The sequence below is a fragment of the Cricetulus griseus genome, chromosome X (assembly GCF_003668045.3).
Source record: "Cricetulus griseus strain 17A/GY chromosome X, alternate assembly CriGri-PICRH-1.0, whole genome shotgun sequence".
Classification (NCBI taxonomy): Eukaryota; Metazoa; Chordata; class Mammalia; order Rodentia; family Cricetidae; genus Cricetulus; species Cricetulus griseus.
The window spans coordinates 25,972,894-25,994,954 of record NC_048604.1 but is presented as its reverse complement, the minus strand read 5'-3'; the positions used below and the strand labels follow the sequence as shown (position 1 = coordinate 25,994,954).

The following is a 22,061-nucleotide window of genomic DNA, read 5'->3' as shown; positions in this document are numbered from 1 at the left end:
TGTGAGTTTGAGGTCAGCCTGGTCTACATAGCAAGTTACTGGACAGCCAGGGCTACATAGAGATCCCCTGTCTCAAAGAAGAAGGAGCAAGAGAGGGAGGAGGAGGAAGAGGAAGAGGGGAGAAGGAAGAGGAGGAGGAGGAGGAGGAGGAGGAGGAAGAGGAAGAAGAAGAAGAAGAAGAAGAAGAAGAAGAAGAAGAAGAAGAAGAAGAAGAAGAAGAAGAAGAAGAAGAAGAAGAAGAAGGAGAAGAAGAAATTCCTTTCTGGGTATGTCTGTGAGACATTATCTAGATTAGGTGATGTGGGGAAACCCACTCCAAATTAGAGGAGTGCCATTCCATAGGCTGGTGTCTCAGTCTGAAAACAAAAGAAAAAGCAAGTTGAGCACAGAAATTCATTATCTGCTAATTCCTGACTGTGGGAGCAATTTGACCAGCCATCTCCTTGCTCCTATTCCTATACCTTCCATGTCATAATGAACTGTATGATCCAGAACTACAACTAGATAAAACCTTCCATCTTTAAGATGCTCTTGGACAAGAACTTGGTTGCAGCAACAAGACAAGTAATTGGCCAGGCGGTGGTGACGCACACCTTTAGTTCCAGCACTCAGGAGACAGAGGCAGGAAGATCTCTATGAGTTCAAGGCCAGTCTGATCTACAAAGTGAGCTCCAGGAAAGTTTCCAAAGCTACACAGATAAACCCTGTCTCGAAAAACAAAAACAAAAACCAAGACAAGTAACTAATATAAATATCCACAATACAGAACCTATATTCCTTCTGCCATTCATGATACATTATGGTCTATACTAGATAGCCCCATTTCCAGTGCGTGAAGTCAGGTCCCTCATAGTATAACAAATAAACCCAGAAACATATTTTTCTCTGATTTACTCATCTATAACATGGATACACAAATTAGTTTTATTGATGATTATTTCACAGCAAATTATGTGGCAATGTGAGAGAGTCTGCAGTCTAAATCAAATAATTATCTCAGCCTTAGAGTAGTGGAATGTACACCTTGTTCCAGATATATGTGCTGCACTCGGGCTGTATCAGTTTGTACACAGTCCCTGGTCTTTGCAGGTAGCATTTCGTATAGGCTGCCTTTGAACATGGACTATTGTGTGCTGAGAGCTGCTGTATCAATCAAGCTAGGTGTGTCTTTGCTGACTTCTTTCTTCTTCTTTTTTTTATAGCTTGGTAATTAAGAGCACTAGCTGCTTTTGCAAAGGAACCCTGTCTGGTTTCCAGTGCCCACAATGAATGGCTCAAAACCACCTGAAACCCCTGGAACTGGAGTTACAGGTGGTTATAAGTGTCTATGTGGGTTCTGGAAACCAAACCCATGTACTCTGGAAGAGCAGCCAGTGTTCTAAACCATCTCTCCAGCCAAACACACATATAGAGTTAAAAATAAATAAGGTCAGATATAGTGGTACATGTGTTTGGTGCCAGAACTCAGTGTGGAAAAGTATGCTGTGAGTTTGAGGCCAGCCTGGTGTACATAGTGAATTCAGGCCAGCCAGGGCTACATAGTGAGATCATATCTCAAAAAATGAAGAAAGAAAAATCTTTAAAACAACACCACCACCAGAGGCAGGCAGATCTCTGTGAGTTCGAGACCAGACTGGTCTACAAGAGCTAGTTCCATGACAGCCTCCAAAGCCACAGAGAAACCCTGTCTCGAAAACCCCAAAATAAACCAACAACAACAACACAAACCTCAAAAGATTTACTTTTCCTTCCTGGGATATTTCTAATGTAGCTCAAAAAACAGACTCCATTCATCGCATTTAGCAAATTACAAGTAGAGAAAGCCTAATGGCAGCAAGCTGGATCGGTGAGTAGTGACTGCTGTGGAGCCTGGTGATCTGTGTGGTCCAGCCCTGGGATCCGCATGGAATACTGCGCTACACCAGAACACTTATCTCCAAATTCCTCAACATCCTTTTCTTTTTCCTAGTTCCCAGTTTCCAACTTCTTGCTACTATTATGTGGAAACAAGACTGAACAGTGTGCAGTTCTACCCAAAATCTTACTTGGGGGATGGGGATGCAGTTGGTACAGTGCTTGCCTAGGATGCACAAAGCCTTGCATTTTATCCTCAGTACCACAAGAAGAATAAAATAAAAGAAATAAGCCTCCTGGTCCAACTGTCTCATTAATCCTTATCATTGATCAGTAAATGCTTTGGAGGTATTAGTATGCATAGTTATCCCATGCAAATAACAAAAATTTGAATTTATCCTCTCAAAACCTTGTACTATTTTAACCTGTATACTGCTATGCTTGCTAGTTTTGTTTAGTTTTGTTTTTGAAATAGGATCTCACGTACCCCAGGTTGGTCTCAAATGCACCAGCTGATCAGAACTGATTTGAATTCCCGATCCCCCAGCCTGTTCCCCACAAGTGCTGGGATTACAAGTGTGTACCACCATACCTGGATATGTTTATACTTATCTTTATTTTATCACTAAAAGTTATAGATTATTTTTAGTCTATGCACATGTATGAGTGTACACATGTGTGTAGGTGCCAACAGAGACCAAAAGAGAATGTCAGATCCCCTGGAACTGGAGTAAGAGGCAGTTGTGAGCCACCTGATATGAATTCTTGGAATCGAACTCCGCTCCTCTGGGAGAACATCAAGGGCCATCTCTGTAGTCTCAGAAATTGGTTTTTTTAGGGTTAGCTCTGGCAAATAAGTAGGCAGCTCATGGCCCAAGATGACCACCCTGAAGGATTTGTCACACTAGGCTCAGCAGGGGAACCTGAGACCTGAAAAGCTCAACACCCCACGCCTCTGACACTACCCCAAAGAAAAAAAAATGAAGGAGGCTCAACTGTGTGCAGTGACACACAACTGAGGGAATGATCTGCCTAGTCCTCCGTGCCTCCTCCTCCCCACATCACAGATCTCCTTATTTGGCTGTTCTTTATTCAGAAGTAAGGCACCCAAACACACCCTCATTCTCCATCCTTGAGATTTCTGCCCCAACCTCCAGGACAACGCAATCATTTCTGCTATTCTTTTTCTTTGCTTTAAAAAATGGCATGTATCTGGCCAGGCACACATCTGTAATCCCAGCACTCCTGAGGCAGAGGCAGGGAGATGTCTGTGGGTTCAAGGCCAGCCTGATCTACATAGTGAGTTCCAGGCCAACAAGGATGACATAATGAGACCTTGTCTCAAAAGATAAAATGTATCATATTTATTTGTGTGTGTGTGTGTGTGTGAGAGAGAGAGAGAGAGAGAGAGAGAGAGAGAGAGAGAGAGAGAGAGAGAGAGAGAGCACTGTGGCACATTTCTGGAGCTTAGGGGGGAATCTGAGGGAATTGGTTATCTGGTTCCACCATGTAGGTCCTGCAGATCAGACTCAAGTCACCAGGCTTGCTAACAAGGGTCTTTACCTGCTGCACAAACTCACTGGCCTCCTGGACTTTTCCTGAGACCTGTAAAAATATCCATTCCAGCTTCCTCTGCTATCAGCCACTTTGTACCTTGGCAGGACTCTCCTGGCCATGCAGAGGACAAATGGGTATGGATTTTGTTCCATTGCCAAGAATAAGGAAAACAACAACAAAACAAAAGAAAAATAGCACTGGTTTCTACTCTGCCCAAGCTGCCTTTTTCCCTAAAGGAACACAAAAATTCAAACACAACTCTCCAGGACCTCACAGAGAATCTTTGACATACAGCAACCCTCAGCATCCCAAGAGGAAGGCTGAGATAGACAAAAGGAGCATCTGTGGCAGCAAATCCCAGTACTACACCTGTCTGTCAAAGATATGCGCATCACATCTCCAGCAAGAAGGAGGACCTCCTTCAGAGTTGCAACCATGACCTAGGGTAACTCAGAGCCCATTGTGATATATCCCTGCATCCAAAGTTTCACAGTACGGAATGAGCCAGGATCTCCACCTGACCCAGTGCAGGCACTATGAAGAGACAGCCTCCCACTCAGGCCTATGCTGATCAGACCATTGAACCAACCTCAGTCCTGCACGGATGCTGTCTTCTGGGCTCCCCACCGTGTTCTCCAAAGCTCCCTAGTTCACACAACTTCTGTGGCCCTAGTCTGCCCATGTGTCCCCATCAGCCAAGAATAACCTGGTGTTTCCTCTCTGCCACAGTGTGTCAAGGTGATGATCCTGGGTACTCCCTTACTTCCTCACTGATAGGAAGACCCTGTCACTCACCCCAAGTCTCCTAGGACAGGGCCACACAGAACTGGGCTCCTCCCCAGCCAGAGGCCTGTGTGTTTGGAAGATCCAAAGGGGAGGGGGTAGCTGTGACCTGCACAGGCAGTCAGAAGCTCCCACGGACAGGCAGCAGAGGACACACAGGCCAGCGCACCATTGGGCAAAGCCGAGGAAGGAAGAGGCAAGAGGGGCTGGGAAATGAGGACTGCTCTCAGCAAATGGCTCTGCTAATTCCAGAGGGCAGAGTCAGTGTGAGTTGAATTGGCTGAGATGCGTGGGTGCAGACATAGCCATCGTGAGAGGCCTGGAGGGCCCTTCAAGTCCTGCTGTTAGTGAGGGTAATTTGGCAGGCCTGAGAGAGCCAGGATGCCCTGGAGGAGGGAGAGAGCCACATTTGGCTGCAGCTCAAATGGTGGTGATGGCCCTCCAATTCCAGGTCAAGTGATGGCTTCTCAATGCTCAGATGAGCCAGGCCTCTCTCTGCATGCAGGGGCCCAGCATCCTTCTGGGCAGTGGTGGGGAGGTGCCCCATCACAGGGGAGACAAAGGGCCAAGCTTACCAGCTCTCCTGGGCAAGCCAGGCGTGGGTGATTCAAGCCTGTAATCCCAGCACTGGGAAGGCTGAGGTGGGGAGGATAGGGAGTTTAAGGCCAGCCTGGGCTACAGTGAGAGCCTGTCTCAAAACAAAGAAAACCCCAGCAACAAAAGCAAATCAGGATAGACTGTGCACAGCCTGACAGTGTCAGAGCAGAGGAAGCTCAGGAGGGCTTTGTCTGAGTTATAACCCAGCAGTGTGTCCTTTAGACCATGGGTCCTTATCCAGTTCTGCCTAGAGGTGGGGTGGCTTGGGACCTCTTCTGGGAGGACTCACCCTAGGGGACTTTGTCAGCCCTGATTTGGACACTAACTTCTGGGTGTGCTGTGAGGATAATGTTTGGAGTAACCTGTAGGAAAGGCCTTTATTTACATGCAGGCTGCATCTAACTAAGTATCCAACTATCTAGAAATTAGCCAGAGGATTTTGTCAAGGTTCTTCCAAGGCCCTTGTCCAAATCAAAGAAGGAAATAGAGTAGTATGGTTTCTAGTCTTCAATGCAAGTCATTTCAGAACTGTTTGTACAACATTATCATCGTTCTAATTTAGTTTTAACCGTGACTAGTTCACACTACACATTTCTTTATTTTGAGATACAATTCTTTTTTTCTTTGGAAGGCTGCTGAAGATAGCCCCACAGTCATGTGCTCATTAAGCCAGCATCCCACCAGTTGGAGGCCCATTTCAGGTTTTTGTTTTGTTTTGTTTTGTTTTGTTTCCAGACAGGGTTTCTCTGTGTGGCCTTGGCTGTCCTGGAACACACTTTGTAGACCAGGCTGGGCTCAGACTCACAGAAATCCACCTGTCTCTGACTCCCAAGTGCTGGGATTAAAGGCGTGTGTAGCTTTGGAACCTATCCTGGCACTCACTCTGGAGACCAGGCTGGCCTCGAACTCACAGAGATCCACCTGCCTCTGCCTCCCCAGTGTTGGGATTAAAGGCATGCGCCACCAACGCCTGGCTCCAACCAGCTTTTTTTTTTAATGTATTCAGAATGTAGTGCAGCAATCATCACTATCTAATTCCAGAATATTTTCATTATCACCAAAAGAAGCCCTGTATTTCCCAATTCTCCCTCCATGCCTGGCAACTTCTGATTTACTCTTTTTCTCTTTGTATTTTATTATTAGATACATTTCATATTAGTGAATTATATATGATGTTGCCTTAAGGATTGACTCCTTTCAAATATATGCTGTTTGGTTGCTCTTACAGTGGTGGTTTGAATGAAAACGGCCCCCACATTCTCATAGAGAGTGGTATCATTGGAGATATAGCCTTGTTGGAATAGGCGTGGCCTTAATGGAGGAAGTGTGTCACTGGGGGTGGGCCTTGAGGTTCCAGAAACTCAAGCCAGTGCCAGTAGCTCTCTCTTCTTGCTGCCTGTGCATCCAGATCTAGAACTCTCTGCATGCGTGCTGCCATGCTTCCCACCATGATGATCATGGACTAAACCTTGAAACTGCAAGCCCCAATTACATGTTTTCCTTTATAGGAACTGCCATGGTCATGGTGTCTCTGCACAGTAGTAAAACCCTAACTAAGACAAACACTTTGGCCAAAATCAACACAGAGGAAGAAAGGGCTTATCTGATTTACAGTTCCAGGTGTCAGTCCACCATAAGGGAGAAGTCAAGGTAGGAATCCAGGCAGCTAGTCTTTATCACATCTACAGTCAAAAGCAGAGAGAATTGCACCCATGTTTCCTGCTTGCTGTCACTACTCAGCAAGGTTTTCCTATTCTTAAAGAGTTCAGGATCCCCTGCCCAGGGAATGGTACCCTGCACAATGGCTGGCTCCTCCCATATCAATCAACAATCAAGACTCTCCTCCAGAAATGCACTCACTCATAGACTAACCTAACCTAGACAGTTTGTTAATGAGGCTCTGTTCCCGGTGATTCTAGGTTATAGCAAGTTGACATTTAAAACTAACTAGCACAGCCAGGCATCATGGCACACGCCTTTAATCCCATCACTCAGGAAGCAGAGGCAGGCGGATCTCTATGAGTTTGAGGCCAGCCTGGTCTACAAAACATGTTCCAGGACAGCTAGGGCTACACAGAGAAACCCTGTCTCGAAAAACAAAAACAAACATGCCCAGTCTAACTAGCACAATATGGCATAATGCTTTCAAGATTCATCCATGTTTTAGCATATATCAGTATTATTTTTATGGCTAAATAGTATTCCATTTGTGATTATACCACATTTTCTTTATCCATTCATCATTTGTTGCCATTTTTTAGCTATTAGGATAATGCTTCTAAGAAGTATATATATATATATATATATATATATATATATGTTTTTCGAGACAGGGTTACTCTGTGTAGCTTTGGAGCCTATCCTGACACTCACTCTGAAGACCAGGCTGACCTCAAACTCGCAGAGATCCTCTGCCTCTCGAGTGCTGGGATTAAAGGCGTGCACCACTGACGCCCGGCTGACTAGTTTATATTTTAATAGAAACATATGTCTTCATTCTTCTTGGGCATATACCTAAGAATGAAATTACTTGGTTATATGGGAACACTAGTGTTTTGAAGAATGACCAAATAACTTCTCCAAAGTTACTATACCATTTAATAACTTTATCAGCTAGGCACCCTTTCTTTGTCATCCTTGCTAGCATTTAAAAATATTAGCATATATCAGTTTTATATAATAATAGGTTTCATTATGACATTTTCACACATGCATACCATGTATTTCGATCACATTCCCTCCCCATTGTATTTTTCTTTCTCACTCCTTATTTTTGTCTTGCTCTTCGATTTCTATTGTTGCTATTCTGTTGATTTTCTTTTTGAGACTTAGTCTTGCCATGTAGCCCAGCCTGACCTCGAACTCAATGTAGTGATAGTAGCCACTGTTGGGATTATATAGGCATCATCAGCTATGCACTGTTCTCTCTCTCTCTCTCTCTTTCTCTCTCTCTCTCTCTCTCTCTCTGTGTGTGTGTGTGTGTGTGTGTCTCTGTCTCTCTTCCTCTTCTGTCTCTCTCTCTGTCTCTCTCTCTCTCTCTCTCTCTCTCTCTCTCTCTCTGTGTGTGTGTGTGTGTGTGTGTGTGTGTGGCTCTGGTTTGCTTGAGTATCTTTTCATGTCGTCAATATTCATTGTATCTTCTTTAAAGAAATGACTTTTAAGATGCTTTGGCCAATTTTAAATTGAGGTTTCTTATGTTTGTCAAATTATAAGCTTTTTCTAGGTATTTTGGATGGGAGTATTTGGGGCCATTAGTTGATTAATGACTTGAACCTGGCTTTGTTGCCAGAAGTCCCTTGTCGTGCCCCCACACACACACACACCCTCACCTGGGCCTCTGAAGTTAAACTTTTGTGGTTTCAGGTTATAGACAGAAAGTCCTCTTGGGGACAACTGGAGCTTGCCTCTGGTCTCTTCAGACTCTTCCCGTTCTTGCTATATTGTCCTTTTCCCCTGTAATGACCTCTATATTTGGAATCGCTGTCATGTTGGAGCCTTCACGTCTACTTTAACGATCTGACTCCATCTTCAAGTAGGAACATGTGCCTGTTACCTGTCAATTTTTGGAAGGAGAATTGTAAGACTAAGCTACGCCAGCACAGTATGGAAACAATTTAATTTGACATCTAGAAGCAAGAAAGGCCCGAGGTCAGTCCAGTTCCAAAGTGCACATTTTCAATCCTTCTCCTTTATTGCCTTTCTGTCCATTCTCAATTCCTGTCACAAAAGAAGTCCGCCTGCTTTTTGTTGACACAGAATCTGCCTTTGGTGACACGGAGTCTCACTATGTAGCCCTAGCTGGCCTGGAACTCTACGTAGACCAGGGTAGATGTAGACCTGAGAGATCTGCCTGCCTCTGTCATCCAAGTTCTGGGATTCTAGGATTACCCTGGAAGCTGACCTTGCCACAGTCTGAATCCCATGAGTTCTCTTGATCACTGGCTTGCACTTGGCTTTGTCCTATGGTAGGCTGCATACAGTGACATCAGACTGAGTGCAAAGAAAGAGCAATCTGAATACTTACTGTTTCTGCTCTCTTCATAGCTGGCCAAGTATCACATTTTCCTGGGAAGACATGAACAAACATCTAGTCACCCCAAATAGGATACTGATTACAGAGTAGAGAAACAATTCCACTCAAGCCTAGCTTGGTGAATCAATGTGTTGTGAACACAGTATGCCAGAAACATGCAAACAAACTCGTGCCTTTCCACAATGGCAGAATGTATTAAACAAAAATAAATTCACATGGTTTAGAGGGTTTAATGATGGCAATTTGTCATAACATCTGCCTACCTTGGTAGCTTGGCAGAGGAAAATGCGGTTTCTTTCATTCCGATCTTATTTATCACACACCACACAGTAAACTCATCTACCCTTGTATATGTGACTGTGAATACATGTGTTAAAGAATGAATAGTTAGAGCAACGTGAATGAAAAGTTAAAGCAACAGCACTCAAGAGGATCCAAAAGTGGGCTGAAAAAAGTCTGTATAGAAAAGATAACGAACCAGCCTAGGGCTGGAGTGCAGCTGCTGGTGGAAACTGGTATCAGGTGTGAGTGAGGCTTCAACATTGTAGGTAAAAAGGCCTAACCAGGTTCCGAGTGGGACATGGGCCCTGTCCAGGTCCAGACAAGCAAACAGATGGGCAAACAGTGGAGTGGCTTCCATCACCTGCCATGAAAACAAGCCACATAGAGGAGTCATCCGCTCTTGAGCACACAGCAGCTATCAGATGACACATTAGTGTAGGGCCATGCCATTCCAGAGTTACGTGTCCATCACTTTATGGAGTACAGGTGAAGGAGTTACACCCTTTCCTTGATCTGGTGTGTTTGATAAGTTCTTAGGCTTGGCTTCCCTGATAAGATTTTAATGTGCCCCCACAGTTTCAAGTCTCCCCAATAAATGTATAGGGTGGTTCCCTCCCTGTTCTCCCTGTTCCCAGTAATAAGTCACTTATCAGTCTGTGCTGGGTGGGTAGTGCCTGACAGATGGTGCAATTTCTGGCTCCACCCAGTGGTTACAGTCCTCCTCCTTTCTCAGAATGGAGTCGAAACCTGCTTGGAAGATAGTGTCTCCTACAGCAATGCATATGTGGCCTGAAAAACCACTGTTTTATTTAATAGTGGAATCCCTTGCAATGGGGCATAGTCTTGTCTTAACACAGTAAGTTTCATTTAGCCAGGCTACTTGCAAGAGGGTAAGTGGTTACCCACAGGAGCATGGACAATTAATATTCCACTGAAGAAAATGTCTCCTCTCCCCCAATGACCTTTAACTGCTTATAGCTCCTCTAGGGGGAATGGGGCCTCAAGGGCTGTCACATGAGCTCTCCTCCTCTCCACAAGGAAATGGACATGGGCCAAACCTTGTGAGGGAGTCCTGAGGGTAAATGCAGAACCTCTTACTTCAAAGCAACAATGGCCGTGCTATGATGAGAAGACAACATGACACCCCAATGGCCACAATGAAGACTGGGCAACCCCTTTCTCCAGTTTCCTTTCTCACCCAACTTTAATCCTGTTTCTTTCTCCCCTTTCAAGGTGAGGGCTAGTCTGATGGCTAATCTTGCTTGTCAACTTAGCTACATCTGCAATAAATTGAAATCTAAGCAGGAGAGCACATCAGTGAGGAATTCTCTTGACTGGATCATCTGAGGTGGGAAGACCCAGCCTAAATATGGATCGCACCTTCGGGTGGCAGCCCACATAAAAAGACATGGAAGATAGAAGCTTTTGGCTTCTCACCTGCTTGTCCTCACTTTCACTGGCAAGTTAATCTATCCTGTTGCTGAGGCATTCCTTCTCTGGCATTAGAACCTACTTCTTTGGGATTCCAACATAGACTGAAGAGCAGCTGAGACACCCAGCCTTGTGGAATGAACAACTACTAGATTCTTGGCCTTTCCCTTGAGAGATGCCATTGTACTAGCCTGACCACAGCCTATAAGCCACAGGAATACATCCTCTTTTATTATGTATTCATTCTCTAAGTTGTGTTCCTTTCAACAACCGTGACTAATAAAGCCGGAAATGACTTTCTTCTGTTACAGCCTAGAAGACACTATGAACCTATAGTGATTCCAATCTCCCTGCCTACATCTGTATTCAACTCACCTCGGATCAACCCTGTGAATGAACCTTCTGCTTCCTTCCGGGACCCTGCCTTATACACGCAGGGCAAAGAGAGGCCACAGAACTGGAGTCAGGCAGTGCCATTTATAGTGAGGGGGGCCTCCAACCCCTCAAATAAGGCACAGATTGGGGCCCTAAAAGTAGGCAAATACAAACCCTAATGAAAGATGCAAGAGAGGGGAGGCAGTGGCAGAGGCAGGGGGATCTCTGAGTTCACGACCAGCCTGGTCTACAAAGCAAGTTCCAGAACAGCCAGGACGACACAGAGAAACCCTGTCTCAAGAAACCAAAAGGAAAAAGGAAGGAACGAACAAATGAAGGAATAAAGAAACAAAGGAACAAAGGAATGAAGGAAGGACAAACGCAAGAGTCATTGATTGTTTCTTATGAGGTTCCAGGACATTGGGTGGAAAAATAAGACAAGGCAAATAGGCCTAAACCTACCAGACCCTAAACAAACAGGATGGCACAGAACCACCGTCTGCTCCTACTTATCTAACTAGACGGTGCCCAGAGAGCTTAAGTACTCTCAGTTTCCGACTTTACAGGAATAAAAAAATCTTATCTGAACCAGAGACAGAGACAGAGACAAATCAAGATGCCATTGCCTTTTTAGTAGGACAGTGTCAACACTGGATGCTGCCATTGGACTTGGTGATGGATTTGCCTTGTTCCAAAAGCATTTAGATGGCACTATAATCTAGCCAAGATAGCTGGATGAGCTCCTGGAAAGAAAGCAGTCCTCTAAGAAGAGGAGGACTGTGAGCCTCCTGGTTTGTGTTCATTGGCCTCATGGTTGCAATTCAACCACATCTGGGCATGTCTCATGCCTTAGAGAGAAGCAGGCCACTCAAAAATGATTTGGTATCAGTAACAAACTGCACAAGGCCCCTGTGTAAATGAGGTTTCAATGAGCATCTGGGGAGAGAATGGTAACTATTTTTCATGGGTATTGATTTCCCTTGCTAGGCTCAGATGCATGTCTTGACCCTGTGGAGAAAGAAGTTGATGACAAAAAGTGATGAATACAGCTTCCGGCTGCAGTCTGATAATGTGGGAGACAGTACTCTCCTGACACCCACAATGTGAGATTTTACCAAGATAAACACGCTCCTTGCAGCTGGAGAGATGGCTCAGTGCTTAAGAGCTCTAGCTGTGCTGGGCGGTGGTGGCGCACGCCTTTAATCCCAGCACTCGGGAGGCAGAGGCAGGCGGATCTCTGTGAGTTGGAGACCAGCCTGGTCTACAAGAGCAAGTTCCAGGACAGCCTCCAAAGCCACAGAGAAACCATGTCTAAAAACAAAACAAAACAAAACAAAAGAGCTGTTCTTCCAGAAGACCCAGGTTCAGTTCTCAGCATCCACATCAGATGGACCAAAACCATTCATTCGGTGGCTCTTAAACTTCACTTCCAGGGGACATCCAACACCTTCTTGTGGCCTGTGCAGGCACCAGGCACACATTTAGGCAACCCACTCACATATTTAAAAATAAACAAGTGTTTACGTATGTTCCTTCGTGGGGTTTTTTTTAACCAGTTACTCAAAATCTGTAAATAAGGGACAGGTACGGCACTTGGCAGTCTGAGGCAGAAATGTCACAAGTTGAGGACAGTCTGAGTTAAGTTCTAGGCTCATCTGAACTACAAAGTGAAACTGTCTCAATGTGTCCTGAATGCCATTCCTATCCAGAAAAAAAAAAAAAAAAAAAAACTACAAAAGACAAAACTAGGGGCCAGAGAGATGACTCGGTGGTTAAAAGTGATAACTGCTCTTTCAGAGGACCCGAGTTGGCTTCCCAGCACCCACAAATGCCTCACAACCACCTCTAATTCCAACAACAGAGGACCAGATGCCCTCCTCTGACCTTCTCAGGCGCCTGTATTCATAGGCACATACCCACACACAGGCAGGCACACATTCGCATTAATAAAAATATTAATTTTATTTTTTAAAAAAGGAAAGCAAAATGATGCTGTTTTCTTATAAGTGGAACACTGTTTACTAGGCCTGTAAAATGATTATTTAATGTTCTAAAGAAATTCATCTTTTTTTGTTTGTTTTTTCGACACAGGGTTTCTCTGTGTAACTTTGGAGGCTGTCCTGGAGCTCGCTCTGTACAGCAGGCTGGCCTTGAACTCACAGAGATCCACCTGCCTCTGCCTCCCGAGTGCTGGGACTAAAGACATGTGCCACCAACGCCAGGCAAGAAATTCATCTTTAGAGGCTGAATGTATTCTAAGTAGACGGTACCTGACTTCATTGTGTCCTGGAGGGGGGAAAAGGAAGTTAGTGGATCAACTGCTAAAAGCAACATAAAAGGATTCATTAGATTAAATAAAAGTGAAACAAATGTAAAATTTTGAAATTGACACTGGCCTGTGCTTGTATAAAAAGGAACCACTGTTTTGTGTAGGGGGATTGTTTGTTTTGTTTTATTTTGCTTGAGACAGGGTCTCATTATGTAGTCCTGGATGGCCTGGAATTCTCTATATAGACCAGACTGACCTTAAACTCAGAGATCTGCCTGCCTCTGCCTCCCAAGTGCTAGAATTAAAGGTGTGTGCTGCCATGCCCAGCAGCACTGTATTGTTTTGTTTTGTTTCTTTTTTGAGCTATGGTCTTACTCTATAGCCAGGTCGTGGCTACAGAGTATAGCTAATTATATATTCCATGCTTGCTTATTAATTTGTATCATGCTTCTTGCCTCAGTGTCCCAATTGCTAGGATTACAGGCATGGGCACATCTGGCTTACCATACATTACCATATCCTTTAGGAAACATGCATGGGAATATTTTTGGAGGAAGGGCCAGGATATATGTTACAGTCCAATAGTTGAGGGAAGGCACACACACAGACAGATGGATAGGTTCAAAAGATGGACCAGTGAGATGACTCAGTGAGTAGGTATGTTTATCACCAAGCCTGACAACCTGAGTGCAATACCTAGGAGCCACAGGATAGAAGGTAAGAAGCAACTCTTACAAGTTGTCCTTTGGCCTTCAAATGCATGCATGGGTATGTGCACATGTGTACACATACACACACAAATAATCCAGTTCTAAATGAAAGAGAATGACCACAGAAATGACAAAGCATCTGGGGTAAAGAGTTAATAGGAAGGGAACCTGGGTGATTGCTATATAGGTACCCTTTTTCACGATTTTTATTCTAGTACTCTTCCTGAAAATGGAAAGTTCTCTTCAAAGCCTACTGTGGTGACTCACACCTATAATTCTAGCACTTGTAAGGCAAAGGCAAGAGGAGCACTCATGAGTTTGAGGTGAGTTTGGGCTACAGAGAAAGGCCCTGCCTAAAAAAAGAATTTCTCCCTGAATGAAAAGTAAAGAAACCAAACTACAAGATACAGAAAGATGGTTCAGTGGTTAAGAGCACTGGTTGCTCTTTCAGAGACCAGGTTCAGTTCCCAGCACCCACATGGAAGCTCACAACTATCTTTAACTCCACTTCTAGGGAATCCAGTGCCCTCTTCTGGTCTTACATAATGTCTGCTTTCCCCACTGAACTCCATGAAAATAGAGATTTGCCTGTTTTGTTTGTTAATTTTAGAAAGGTCTTCCTCTGTAGTCCATGCTGGCCTTGAAGCCATTGTATGGCCCGGGCTGGCCTGGAGTTCACTGTACTCTTCCAGCCTCAGGCTCCCAAATTTTGAGATTACTGGCATGGTTATCTGTTGTATTCAGTGCTCTGTTTATGAGGATCACAGCAATATCCCTTAAACAGTAGTGGTACCACACACCTTAATCCCAGCACTCGGGAAGCAGAGGCAGGCAGATCTCTGTGAGTTCGAAGCCAGGCTGGTCTACAAAGTAAGTTCCATGACAGGCTCTAAAGCTACAAAGAAAACCCTGTGTCGAAAACAAAACAAAACAAAAAAAAACAACAAAAACAGTACTCACAAACATTGATTTTTTTTCAGCACTGATGATGGAATTAGGTCCGCACATGGTGGGCATGCATGTACGCAGGCAAAGACTCACACATATAAGATAAAAAAAATCTTTAAAAAGAAACCAAACAACAATGCCTTCATTAAAGCAAGTACCATAACAAACTGAAACTGTGGCTCCATGAGTCTATGAGCAATCCCGTACAGACTGTGTCTTAATCATCATGCCACAGCCTGGGGTGGGAGAGTTCCTTCATGGGACTAGACAAGACGCATAATAGGTTTAGTATGAACATGTGCTGATTGGTCAGAAGCCCTGAAAAAGTGACTACCCCACAGAAAGACGGTGGGCTGACACAGGTTGTTTCCTGGGTAACGTGTGAGAAAAGGGTTCAAGTATGCTGCTGCTGTTCCCACCGAAAGCATTTCTAGACTGCCTGATTGGACTGCCTCTTCCCTTCAGCCTTCAGGTGATACTGCTGGCACACCCCTGTAAAGTATGTATGCTTGCTGGATTTCTCAGCTCGGAATGTGTGAGGGCTTTTCTACGCTGCAAACAGTTCTGTGTTGAAATTGACCGTCTCCTGTTATCTCTATAATTGAGCAGACACCCTGAAATGTGTGTGAACGCTCCCACACCACCTTCACAAGGAGATATGATTATAAGCCATGGAGAGGTCACAGGATCTTCTGAGAAAGCTGTCCAAACAAGTGTATGTCTCGTTAAATCTGTAGCTAATGAAGGCAGTGACTCATCAGGAATCCATCATGGTTAATTGCTGTTACTGCTGCTCTTAACTTTTTTGTATTCACTCATTCTTTTTAGAGGTTTTTCAATCCCATGGTCTCTCTGTTTCTTCTCATATATTATTTTTTACTCAAATATTATTTTTTTTAGCTCAGGCTTATAGTCTCACTCTGCAGGCTCTACCCACAAGCACTGAGATTATAGGAATACACTGTCAAGCCTGGCTTTCACTCATGCAATTTTTTAAAAACTTTTCTTGGAGCTGGAGGTACAGCTCAGTGGGAGTACACTTGCCTACCATACACAACACCCTGGGTCCCCTCTCCAGCACTGCAAAACGAACAAACATAAATGTTTGTAAGTACTGTTTAGGGGTGCTATCCTTATCCCCATGAACAGTACAGAGATTATGACAGATAATCACATCTGTAAAGTCAACACTTGGGAAGCTGAGGCCTTCCTCTTCAATGGAAGACTACAATGAGCCCTAGGCCAGCCCAGATCACACAATTTGAGACCAGCATGGACTACAGAGGGAGACTTTTCTTAAATGAACAAACAAACAAAACAAGCAAGTCTCTTTTATCGTGGAGTTTAGTAGGGGAAGCAGACATTACACAAGTAAGCACATTGCAAGACTCAGTATTTTGGGCTGGGGCTGTAACTCAGTTGGCTGTGGTAGCCTAGTGTGCAGGAAGTCCGGATTCTATCCCTAGTGCTGTACATCTATAATCCTGCGGTACAGGATTTAGCAGATGGGGCAGGAAGGATCAGAAGTTCAAGGTCATCCTCAGCTATATAGAGTTTGAAGTTAGCCTAAGATACATGAGAATTGTCTCAAATATTATCTTAAAAATGAGTATTTGAAAAAGAATATATATTCCTAAATTGAGGACTCAATACTCCTAAATATCTTTATTTTTCCTTTCTCTTTTTGTACTGGGGATTAAACCCAAAACTTTGCCAACATGTTAAGCATGTTCTCTGCCAATTAGCCATGCTTCCAAGATGTGATTTCCTTAATGTAATATTTATTAATTAAGTACTTTTTTTTTTTGGTTTTCCAAGATAGGATTTCTCTGTGTAGCTTTGGAGTCTGTTCCAGAACTAGCTCTGTAGACCAGGCTGGCTTCAAACTCACAGAGATCTGCCTGCCTCTGCCTCCCAAGTGCTGGGATTAAAGATGTAGGTATAGAGTGGGGCATTGATGGCACACGCCTTTAATCCCAGCACTCGGGAGGCAGAGCCAGGTGGATTTCTGTGAGTTCGAGGTCAGCCTGTCTCCAGAGCAAGTGCCAGGATAGGCTCCAAAGCTACACAGAGAAACCCTGTCTCGAAAAACCAAAAAAAAAAAAACAAAGATGTAGGTAGACTATATTCAGCCCCCACTATTCCCCAGAATTCCTCCCAGACCCAATCCCACCTTCCCACCTTCCCAACTACTTATGCTCTTTTCTTTTCTGTTTTGATTTATTTATTTATTATGAATACAACATTCTGCCTCCATGTATGTCTGCAAACCAGAAGAGGGCACCAGATCTCATTATAGATGCTTGCTAGAAACTGAACTCAGGACCTCTGGAAGAACAGCCAGTGCTCTTAACCTCTGAGCCATCTCTTTAACGCCTTTTCTTTTCCTTTCATATTGTTTTATTGCGACAAGATCTCACTCTTGTAGTCCTGGAACTTGCTAGAGCACATTCACCTTGATGGCACAGAGATCTGCCTATCTCTGCCTCCCAAGATTTGGGATTAAGGGGCTGTGACACCATCCTCACTTCAATATTTTTTGAAAGAAGCATCTTATGAAGCAACCATTTACAACACCTGGGCAGGATGCAGAGAAGCCACAGCCAATATTGCAGAACACGGGCTAACATAGTAACAGGCTGTGAACGCCCTTCTGCCTGAACGACAAAGAGGGGGCCTTGTATCTGGATAGGGAAACAGCAAGTATTCTCTGAAATGAGCCACAGACAGGAGGAGCTTAGACTCACATGGGAAACAACCCACCAACTAGCCCACAGAAACTCATCAAATGACAATGCTCTGCAAATGCTTGCCAGTGCACTCCAAAGGTCAAACCAATGTGACAGCCAGAGGCCATGGAGCACTTCAGATGGAGAGTAAATCCAGAGGAACAAATCAATAAAGAATAGGCCCCAGGTCCCTGCTGTTCTTTCCTCTTCGTGTCAGCTAGCTCTTTAACTCAACCTGTCCTCGCTTGTTTGTATACAGAATCTTTCTATATAGCCCAGGTTGGTCTGGCACTCACTGTGCAACCCAGGTAGGCTTCAAATACCTGGGTACTCTTGCCTCAGCCTCCCAAGGGCTGGAATCACAGGCCCATGCTACCGCCCTTGGCTTCACAATCTGATTACACTGGACTTTTCACCAGCTATGACCTTCCCTTGTCACTACTCCTTAACTAATTTCATACTACAAATCGAAGACGGTGCTCTGAAGCTAACGCTTGCCACTGCTTTAACTTTCAACTTCCGGTCTCCTTCTTTCTTCACCCCTTTGACTGAGATGTTTTCATTTTGCTAACCAGTCCCAGTTCAGCATGTACTCAGGAATATGCTTGGGACAAAAAACTCTTATGATAAGTGACTCTGCTATATTTGCCTTTGTCCCAAGTGAGTCAAAGTGGATGGCACTCCAAAGTACTTACTAAAAATTATGTTTAGTGTGTGTGTGTGTGTAGGTCAGAGGTCAAGCTGAAGGAGTAGGGTCTTTCCTTCTACCATGTGGGTCCTGGGGACTGATCTGAGATCTTTAGCCTTGATGGGAAGTACTCCTACCTGCTGAGCCATCTCCCAGGCCTGAAGATCACTCATTTGTGGCTGACAAAACTTAGTCATGACCCCAGCTCTGATGAGTACTACCTACCTCACTTGCTGGCAAGCACACTCATGAAAAGATTAGAATCATCAAAAGACACTAGACTCCAAACAGCAAGGTTCAAAGTACACCTCATCAGAGGTGTAAGGTGTAAGGAAAATGATTGGGGAGTTTATACGAACTTGAAAAACTAGTATTTCTTGTCCTTGCTGGATGATGAAATTCTGAAAAGCAAAATAAAAGGAAGGCTAGCTAAGAGTTCCAGCGTGTATGAGAAATCCGAAGTCCAATTTCTGGGTGTAGTTACCTCTGGAGTTAGGAAAAGTGATCCAAGACACAGAGAAGGAACTTCAACTGGGGCTTGTTATATTTTTCTTTTCTTTTTTGTTTGATTGGGTTGGTAGTATTTTGTTTTGTCAAGCCAGGATGTCATGTAGCTCAGGCTTACATGGAATTTTATGTGTCGCCATACTGACCATAAATAAACAATGTATCTATTTATCGGGGAATTATTAAAAGTGCCATAGTTCACATTTGGAGATGAGAGGAGAAACTACAGGATTATTTCCTTCCACCATGTGGATCCCAGGTATCAAACCCAGGCCTTCAGGATTGGTGACAAACACCTTTACCTGATGAGCCAACTTGATGACCCTTCTTCCTTCCTTCCTTTCTTCCATCCTTCCTTCCTTCCTTTCTTTTGTTTTTGTACTCTCCCCGCTTTTTAAAAATGTTGACATCATGATAGTTCCATACATTTCAAGTAGAAGATAACCCTTTCAAATAAAAGCTATTTCATAGATGGGCGGTGGTAGCACATGCCTTTAATCACAGCACTGAGGAGGCAGAGGCAGGCAGATCTCTGTGAGTTTGAGGCCAGCCTGGTCTACAGAAGGAGTTCCAGGACAGGCTCCAAAACTACAGAGAAATCCTGTCTTGAAAACTCAAAAAATACAAGCTATTTCATACATACATACATACATACATACATACATACATACATACATATGTATGTACAGAAGTTAATTTAAAAGTCTACCATATAACAGGTTCATTTGGTGCTACCAAAAACTTACAATACAAACAAATGACTATAAAGAAAACCATCAGTAAACTAAGGCATACAGGAACTACATCTCATTTTTGGGGGGAATCCAAATAATTTCTACCATGTTAGAGGAATCAAGTTCACTTATCATGATGTGCATTATCATATTTCCTTAAAGCAGGGGCTACTTAGAATCTTTACATTTAAAAATGTTTAGGCAAAATTCTGTCTTTACATTCAGGAACATTCATATATCTGGTTACACACAATTCTCTCATCATGCAAAAAAGAACCACAGTTAATTGTATTCTAAGGACTAAGTAGGTCGAATGAACTAATATTAGCCATGTATTGACCAAGCTGTTTATCAGAGAAGTACAGAAAGAGATCGGGCTGTTTAGCTGTTCTTCCTGCCATGGTCCAGCTACTTGATCTACCTCCTTTCTGTATTAGAACTGACAGGTGTCAAAGTGAGAATTTCATTACTGCAGCAAATGACAGAATATTCGAGAGAAGAGCAAAGGCCAGTGCCACTTTAACATGGTAATTTATTTGGGTTTGATGGGGGGAAACTAGTGTGGATGGGAAAAATTTCAGTTCTTCCCTTACAAGCACAAAAAAAAAAAAAAAAAAAAAAAAAAACTCAACAGGAATTTTAGAGATCATAGATCAGAAAAATGCAAGAGTAACTTCTACTCTCCTCAATTAACCAAAACAAGTTAAAGAAAACAGGTAAAAACAGCTTTCACTCGATGGGCACTGGTGGTGCACACCTTTAATCCCGGAGGCAGGTAGAGCTCTGTGAATTTGAGGCCAGCCTGGTCTATAGAGCAAGTTCCAGGACAGGCGCCAAAGCTACACAGAGAAACCCTGTCTCAAAAAAAATATTTTTCACCCTGAATATATACACCCATATATTCCAGTGTACCAACAGGTTTTTGACTAAAAGAAGAAAAAAATCAAACCCCCTTACAGTTTTTATGAGAGGTACCAAAAACAAAGTAGTTTCCCCTATGACATTTCATCTCTAAAGCATAAAAGCTATGTAATACCTCACACAAAGTAACCAGTGTTTTTATAAAAATAAAGCAGTTTTGGACTGGACTAATGATATTATACTGTATTTGTGGTGAAGCACGAGGCACAAGAATATATTCAGTAATCAGACACTTTCAGTCTAATCAGTCTCCATGGTTATCGCTTTAATTTTTGGCAATCGACAATAACCAGCCATGTATTTTGATACTTACATAACAAATGGTAGAGAACAAGAAGTCGTGTATTATAGTAACAAGGTTTGTATTTGACAAATGACTGCAACACTGAACATATTTCTTTTATGCACTTGATGATTTGTTTTGCTGTCATCACTTGTTGTAGGTCCTTGAGTTGACTCTTCAGTATTCATGCTGTCTCTATCTGCAGTTTCTTCATGTTCGTCTTCATCATATAGATCTGTTGTACTGTCCAGCTAATTTAATATTCAGTCCTTTGTTCTAGTGAGGTTTCCCTCTTTTTTTGTTTTTTTTTTTTTTTTTTGAGACAGAGTTTCTCTGTGTAGCTTTGGAGCCTATACTGGCAGTCGCTCTGGAGACCAGGCTGGCCTTGAACTCACAGAGATCTGCCTGCCTCTGCCTCTCGAGTGCTGGGATTAAAGGCCTGCGCCACCAACACCCAGATGAGGGTTCCTGTTACTTCGTTTTGTTGTTGTTGTTGTTGCTTTTTGGTTTTCTTTTTTTCTTTTTGCTCTTCCTCTCCACTGTGTTGCTATTCTCAAATCTGACTCTTGGGCTCTTAGCTTTCAGCAGCAGCCTATTTCTTAACTAAGATATGTGGAGTCATGACATCATTGGCTTCTGAATCACTATAGATATCTTCATCATCATCTATCATGTTGCGATAAGCAGTGTTTGGTTCATCTGCTTCCATCAAACCATCGTCTTTGTCAGCTGGAGATACACTGCCAGGATATTCATTTCATCCTACGTCTGGGACTTTTTACTCATCTCTTCCCCTGGTGATCACCAGGGAAGACACCTTGTTCTTGAGGATTCCCTTAATGGGTCTATGGGAGGCCATCAAAGTGGCCACTGCTGGCTGCTCCAGCTGTCAGCTCAGGGTTCCTGCTGGCATGGGACGAAGGGGTGGTTGCTGCAGAGACCCTCTAGTCCACTGCAGAGCATGTACACAAGGCTCAAGCAGCTCCATCCATCCTGGAAACCACTACCAGCATCACCTCATGACACAAAATGACCTTGACAAATGCCACAGCAGACTGCGCAGCTGGGTGCCCTTCACTGCCACTTGCACTGTATCCCACGGACACACAGAGGAAGTCAACCTAGTGTCCCAGGGCAGGAGCGACATAGATGCTGAAACCCCCTTTATTTCTTTAGATGAAATTCTGGAGTCAGGTACGATGGCATATTCCTGTAATTCTAGCCATCTAGAGGAATTAGAAGGATACAGAGTATGAGGTCTGCCTCAGCTTTCTGAGACCCTGTCTCACACAAAACAAAAAGTTCTGTCATTACAAAGAACATGAGTCCCAAGAATATCAAAGTCTAGGAAAAAAAAACA

The 22,061-nt window shown here is 43.6% G+C and overlaps 1 long non-coding RNA gene across 7 annotated transcripts in view; it reads right to left on the bottom strand.

Moving 5' to 3' along the window:
• Window positions 1-7,820: 7,820 nt before the first annotated feature.
• Window positions 7,821-22,061, bottom strand: part of LOC103159158 — a 51,341-nt gene continuing 37,100 nt past the window's right edge. For 2 of the 7 annotated variants that reach the window (XR_003488520.2, XR_004771509.1), the window contains one exon: window positions 21,112-21,927. This is a non-coding gene — a long non-coding RNA (uncharacterized LOC103159158). Of the gene's footprint in view, window positions 8,345-8,815; window positions 8,857-21,111; window positions 21,928-22,061 lie in introns of those variants that run through there. The other 5 variants (XR_003488517.2, XR_004771507.1, XR_004771506.1 and 2 more) reach the window with 5 other exon arrangements.